The sequence below is a fragment of the Meleagris gallopavo genome, chromosome Z (assembly GCF_905368555.1).
Source record: "Meleagris gallopavo chromosome Z, MGAL_WU_HG_1.1, whole genome shotgun sequence".
Classification (NCBI taxonomy): Eukaryota; Metazoa; Chordata; class Aves; order Galliformes; family Phasianidae; genus Meleagris; species Meleagris gallopavo.
The window spans coordinates 66,550,968-66,556,967 of record NC_139435.1 but is presented as its reverse complement, the minus strand read 5'-3'; the positions used below and the strand labels follow the sequence as shown (position 1 = coordinate 66,556,967).

At 46.5% G+C, this 6,000-nt stretch overlaps 1 protein-coding gene across 3 annotated transcripts in view; it reads left to right on the top strand.

Moving 5' to 3' along the window:
- Window positions 1-4,861: 4,861 nt before the first annotated feature.
- Window positions 4,862-6,000, top strand: part of LPAR1 (lysophosphatidic acid receptor 1) — a 67,528-nt gene continuing 66,389 nt past the window's right edge. Inside the window, exon 1 of one of the 3 annotated variants that reach the window (XM_010726143.4) lies at window positions 4,862-5,016. The gene's annotated coding sequence lies outside the window, so the exon portion shown is untranslated. Of the gene's footprint in view, window positions 5,017-5,104; window positions 5,377-6,000 lie in introns of those variants that run through there. The other 2 variants (XM_085213267.1, XM_085213268.1) reach the window with 2 other exon arrangements.

Sequence of the window (6,000 nt, the reverse complement as noted above, 5' to 3'; positions counted from 1 at the left end):
TTGAGCATGCTTCTAATTACTAACTCTGGTATTGAAAAATAAAAACAGGCAAAAAAAGCTCAGAGAGAGACATTTTGCTTCTGACTCAGCTCCTCCTCCTTTTGTGTAGCAAGGGGTGGCACAGGGGGCTGGTGTGTGGGGAGTCCTTGGCTTTCAGTCTTCTCATTTCTCAGCTCCTTCACAGGTCCCCTTGGAGCTTTCTGTGCCTTCTCCTTGCTCCTGAAACCAAAAGTGAAAACCAAAAGGTTTTCGCATTTGTTTCATGGCACAATTCGAAAGTGAAAAATGGAGCTATTTCAGGTTTCTATCAGTGCTGAAGATGTCACAATCAGAATGAGAATGTCTCCATTGAATTATGATGGAAATTAACGAAACTTCCTCAATTCTTCAGACACTTTCTTCCTAGTAAAGGAAATGAGAACTGGACATCCAAGTATCTCAATCTGAATCAGTAAACTTGTGACAGCTGCTCACAGCACCTAGAAAAAGGTGGCAGGAAGGAACGTGTGCTCACCTCTTAAACTATGGGGCCAGGCTTCCATCAGGCTTAAAATGCCTTGAGTGGTTGAAGTCTGTTCCCAAGCTCCATTGACATTAAGCAAATACTTTCTACTTGTTTATCATTGTTGCTCTTACTCTACCCTGCAAAGGCAGCACAAAGGAATGTCAGGAACATTTGCAAACAAATGCTGCAAACATTGTATGTAGGTTTGTAAACGCCAGCAGTGATTCAGCCCTAAATGACAACAGATTGCAGTAGCAATCAGATCTTAATTATAATTAACTCAGGAGGCCAAGCTAATCCCAAGTCATTCCTCCACGTGATGCAGAGAGGGGACATCTCACACAACATGCAGGCCAGTCTGATGGCAGGGAGGGGTGGGTGCGACCACCTCCCAGCAGCAGCCAGCAGAGCAGACATAAGAGTGCAGCGCGGGTTTCTGGGTTACATAAACCTGGCACCTGCAGTGCTGTGCAAAGCCTTGAGATTTCTCCTCCACCAAAACATCTCTCAGCCACTTCTTTCTCAGCGTGATCCCACTCCAAAAATCTGCATCAGGAAAACCTCAGGGGAGAGGTGTGGGAGCTAGGTGAAAAAGGAGGCCCTATGGAATACAGCAAGCAGAGCATGTCTCCAAAAGGTCTCTCCACATCCACGCTCCTCTATGCAGAAAGAGGGGTTTCCTTCTCTCTTCCCACACTTTTTAAAATTTTATTTTACCTTCTTTTTTAGCTTGCATAAGAAGTAAACTTTCGAAGAACTGGCATGGAAGTAAAAGAGGAAATGACACAGCTGGTTTTACCATTGACAGTAGGGACTGCAGTTCCTCCAGCATCTCCAAAGCAAGCATACAGCAGAAACCTAGCTTTGGTAGGAAACTCTTACATGCAGCTAACCTAATATTTAGATTTTTTTTCCCCTTTTTCCAAGCTCCCTATCCATAAGCTTTGCTCACACATGGAGATCAGAGATGAGCTACTGAGGACAGAGAAATACACAGGTTTACCTGTGGCAATGAATGGCCTCAGAGCCACAGTAGAGCTGCATCTAGCATGGAGTGGAGTGCTGGATCTGAGAGTGACTTTACCGGGGAGGTATAAGCCAGAAAAGAGGAATGTGCCCATAGTAAGAGACCCAAGGAGTGAGCTCCTGGACTGGTCATTAAGTAAACCTGGAAGCTAGGTATTTTTAATACAAATGATATTTAATTAAGGGAGTGTATGCTCTGGGAGAGGACTGTATCTCCTAGAGCCTGACATCATTCCTCTATTTTCACATATCTGGAAGGGGTTTCTCCCTAAATACACACCCATCATTCTTTTTCTTTTTCTTTTTCTTTTTTTTTTTTCCCAGCACATTTATCACCAGGTAACCCTGCTGACTCAAACAGAGCATCACCTGGAATGAATTTACCTGTGCTTGGGAAGAGTGCATTGTGCATGGGTCCTGCATACATTATTTAAATGGCAGCACTAAGAAAACAGCCTGACTGCTAGAGGTGTTGCACACCTGCGGGTTCCATTTGAAATCGGTGGAAAGTGGAGGCTGAGAAACATCTCCTCTTTTGCATTCTGAGAACTGAATAATTTATCGGGAGGTTACTGAAGGTTTCTAATGGTGCAATCAAATCATTATAAGCAAAAAGCTACAAAATCAAATTCAGAACAATGAAAGCATCAGTTCATTAATGGAACGGTTCCAGCCATCTGGCATTCATATGTTCTGTGCTGAGGCTGTTATTGTGCAGACATAAATGACCCAATCTTACCTTCAAGCAAAAACTTTCATTAACTGAATATGTCCAAATTCTTCAAAGTTCAGCTAATATTGCAAGTTCTTTCTTTATCCATTTTGTCCAGTTAATGCTCCAGCCCTAAGCATCTCCTCTGGGAAGTGTGTGTTCCCCATCTCACTGCGGACACAGCACCATTTGGAAAACTGTTAGTGATTCTTGGTTGCCAAAGCTCTGGAAGAAAGAGAAGGCAGTAAATGATATTTCAACCAAAGTAACAACACTTACAATAAATACGAATCAGGGCAGAAGTGCAGTGACATGAAGATACCATGCACTGGGATAGCTCTGCATTCTGCAAGACTTCAGTCTTCCTGAAGTTGCTTCAAAGAGCAGGACACACCCAACTGTGAGATCATGTTGTCATTTGCTCAAACTCCTCTGCACCCTCTTCAAACACTTGTGAGCACTGGGGTTCTGGAATTAAATATACAATAAATGAAAGATATATGAAACTCCCGGGAGCATATTTTTCTGCACACATTGCAGATAACGTGCAATGCACAATGGACTGCAGTATTTTAAAAAATTGGAATCTTTTTCATAGCCGTTTACTTGTAAGGCCATTTCATCCCATCAATTGAAAGTGTACATTGAAAATACAGATTCATATAGATTTCACTGATTTGGAAAAGACCCTTAAAGTGTCCTTTGCTCTAGCTATGGAAAGCTTCTTCCTGATACCCAGTCTATTTTTCACGTTCTCCTGTCATTCCTATCTCAGAGACACCAACGCTCACCTTTTTTCTATCACTAAGATACCAATAATTGTGGTCGCAGATAAAACTTCCTTCAAAGCATGCATTGCACTAAGAGACACAGTATATTTCCAACCTGAAATTAAATTATCCATCCTGAGAAGAACTCCACACTGTGCTGCATGGGGAGGTGCCAGAGTGCAGACACATCTTAACTGTAAATTCCCCAAATTTTTATTTTTTAATTAGAAACACCAGAGGTACTTTCCAGGCCAGGACTGAACTGGAATGAGATGTGTAACTTTTCAGGGCCTGTGTGACTAATCCTGCAGACACTCAAACTGTACGAGCCTGAGAATTAAATGTAAATAGATCAATGCGCGTATGCATTCAGCTTATTTATGATTTGAATCAATTCACAAAATCAGGCACATGGAGCTTATGTGGTTTGTTCTGGAAACAAACGCTTTTTCCAGACTGAAGGATGTGGAAACTGCTTCCCTATCTAATGCGATTCGGTACATCTGTATGTGATTAGAGGAACGCGCTACAGATTGCGGCACGGCAAAGCCAAGCCTTGTGGAAGTTACATTCATTGAGCTCCACTGAGCCACATGATTCTCTCCTCAGTATCTGCCTGTTTCTAAGACTTTCTGAAGATTGCCTATATTTTCTAGTCAGAAAATGAGAATTAGTTGATTACATTAATTACCCAGGCTCTCTATAGATAACAAGTCACTGTTTCAGGGTTCAGCAAGGCAGCTGAAGTTTCTAACAGAAGTCAAAGCAAATAGAAAGATTATAGAATTATAAAATCATTAATGGTGGAAAAGATCTCTAATGTCAGTCCATCCCACCATGACCACTAACCATGTCCCTCTGTGCCACATCTGCACATTTTGTGAACAACTCCAACTTTCAACACTTCTGTGTACTAAGAAATACTCTTTTTTTAATGTATGCCATCATTTTGCCTATAATTCCATCTCACTTGTGGGGCAGCCTTTTCCCACCAGCACAGCTAGGACTGCTGTTCCCCTGCATAACTGAAAGTCACTACCGACCAGCAAAGGTGAGTGACTATCCCATTGTTTTTATGGAAGTAGTGGAGATATCCAATACACAGAAGTAGTAGCTCTTTCCATAAAGCACCTCCGTACCTGCACCATCCCACTGTGCAGCCAAGGAAAAGCTTTCCACTTACGAAAAGCATATTGCCACAGCAGTGGAGGAATCACATTTACGTTCTGAAGACCTGTTTTGCCGATAGTAGCCATGTGAGTGACCCTAGGTCCTCCACAAAGGAGCAATTTGAGCTGTGGTCCAGACAGGATGCAGCGTGTGAACAGCCATCAAGAGCTATTCTGGTACACAGTGTGTGGATGCTAAGCCAGGTATTACAGCATGAGACAGATTATCCTTCCTGGGCTCACTGGCCAACACTCGGTAGCTTGCCTTGAACACAGAGGAAAAAATCTGCTGGTTTCTGGTTTCCAGGAAAGCACAGGGAGTTCTTTAAATGGGCTGGGTCCTTCATTAGAAACTTAAATTCTGCCGGAGGTGCAGCCGGCACGTTTAGCTGTTAGTAATCCCTCTAAGAAGTCTTTCACTGAGTGTATGGAAGCAGCAAATCGTTTCAGCCACTGAGCACTGAATCTCTGCAGCATACGCTGCCTTTGCACTAGACGCTTGCACATGCAAGAGTGGCCTCTAGATGCTACTGCAATCCAACTAAATCGGACCTTATTGGACAACTCATGTGGAAAAGAGAAGAAAAAAAGAAGTCACTTCAACCTGTTTTTCTATACAGAAACAACTCCTCTAAGCCTAGAAAAGTACCCATCCTGCAACCCTGTCCCTTTCCAACTGCACGGCTTCGCTGACCCCGCGGACCGGCTCAACTTGAAAGCGTTGTTCCCAAACTCTTGCCGCAGACGCCGGCGAGAGCTTCGGGCACTTCTGCAAGAGGAGCAGCCCGCTCGCTCCGGGCACATCCGCACACCGCTCCGCGGCCCTCACTTCAGGTAGCTCCGCTCATCCCCGCCGCGCAGCTCAGGGGGCTGCGGCGGGGCGGGGGTTCGCGGGGCCGCACCTGGCTCCAGCCAGGCAGGGGCGGGCGGAGCAGAGGCAACGCGTCCCGTTCCTCCCCGTCCCTCCTCCTCCTCCTCCTCGTCCTCCTCCTCCTCCTCCCCCCTCCCTGCGGGCCGGCGGCGGCGGAGCCGCGCTCCCTCCAGCCGCGCCCGCGGAGCCCCGCGCAGCCCCCGCAGGTAAGCGCCCGCCGCCCTGCCCGCCCCGGGGTGCTGCTCCCGGCTACGCGCCCGCGGTGCCTTTTTCTCCCTCCACTCGCGGTTGCTTTTGTGTTTCGGAAAGTGGATTAAATGTCGGTGAGTGTCGGCGCGGAAAGCGAGCCGCTCTTGCGGGACAAGCGTCTTTGGGGCTGACCCGGAGGGAGTAATGGGCACTTGTTGGATAGGGGCACTAACACTGCTGCTGCTGTTCGGTTACTTAGGGTCCGTCCTGTTCTGGGATTTTTTATTTTTATTTTTATTTTTTCTCCCTCCGTTAAGTCCCTCTTGATCTGGTTGTACCAAGTTAAGGCAGTGGAAGTAGTCCGAGCAAAACATGGTTGCCACCTCTCCCTTCTGACTTCCTCAGTCCTTCGGACGACGGGCCCGTGGAGGTGGGATGGGAGCTGCCCTGGCGGGCCCGCGCAGAGGTGCGGGACGGGTGAGGATGGACGGCAAACGCGGCGGTAGGGAGTGCCGGGGGGTGGAGGGGAGCGCCGGGACAAAGCCGCCTGCAAACTGCAGTGAGGGAGGTGGAACCAGGGGGACCCGCTACGTTCCTCACTCTTTTTAGAGACCTGCAGTGGGAAAACCCAGAAAAACCTTCCTTTGAGAACATATGAAAAGTCCTCTGTATAGCCCTTGAGCAGGAAAATGTTGGAATGTCTAATCTGTTTTTTATTTTTTTCTTTTCTGGTGGATTTCTCGTTGAAACAAGCTCAC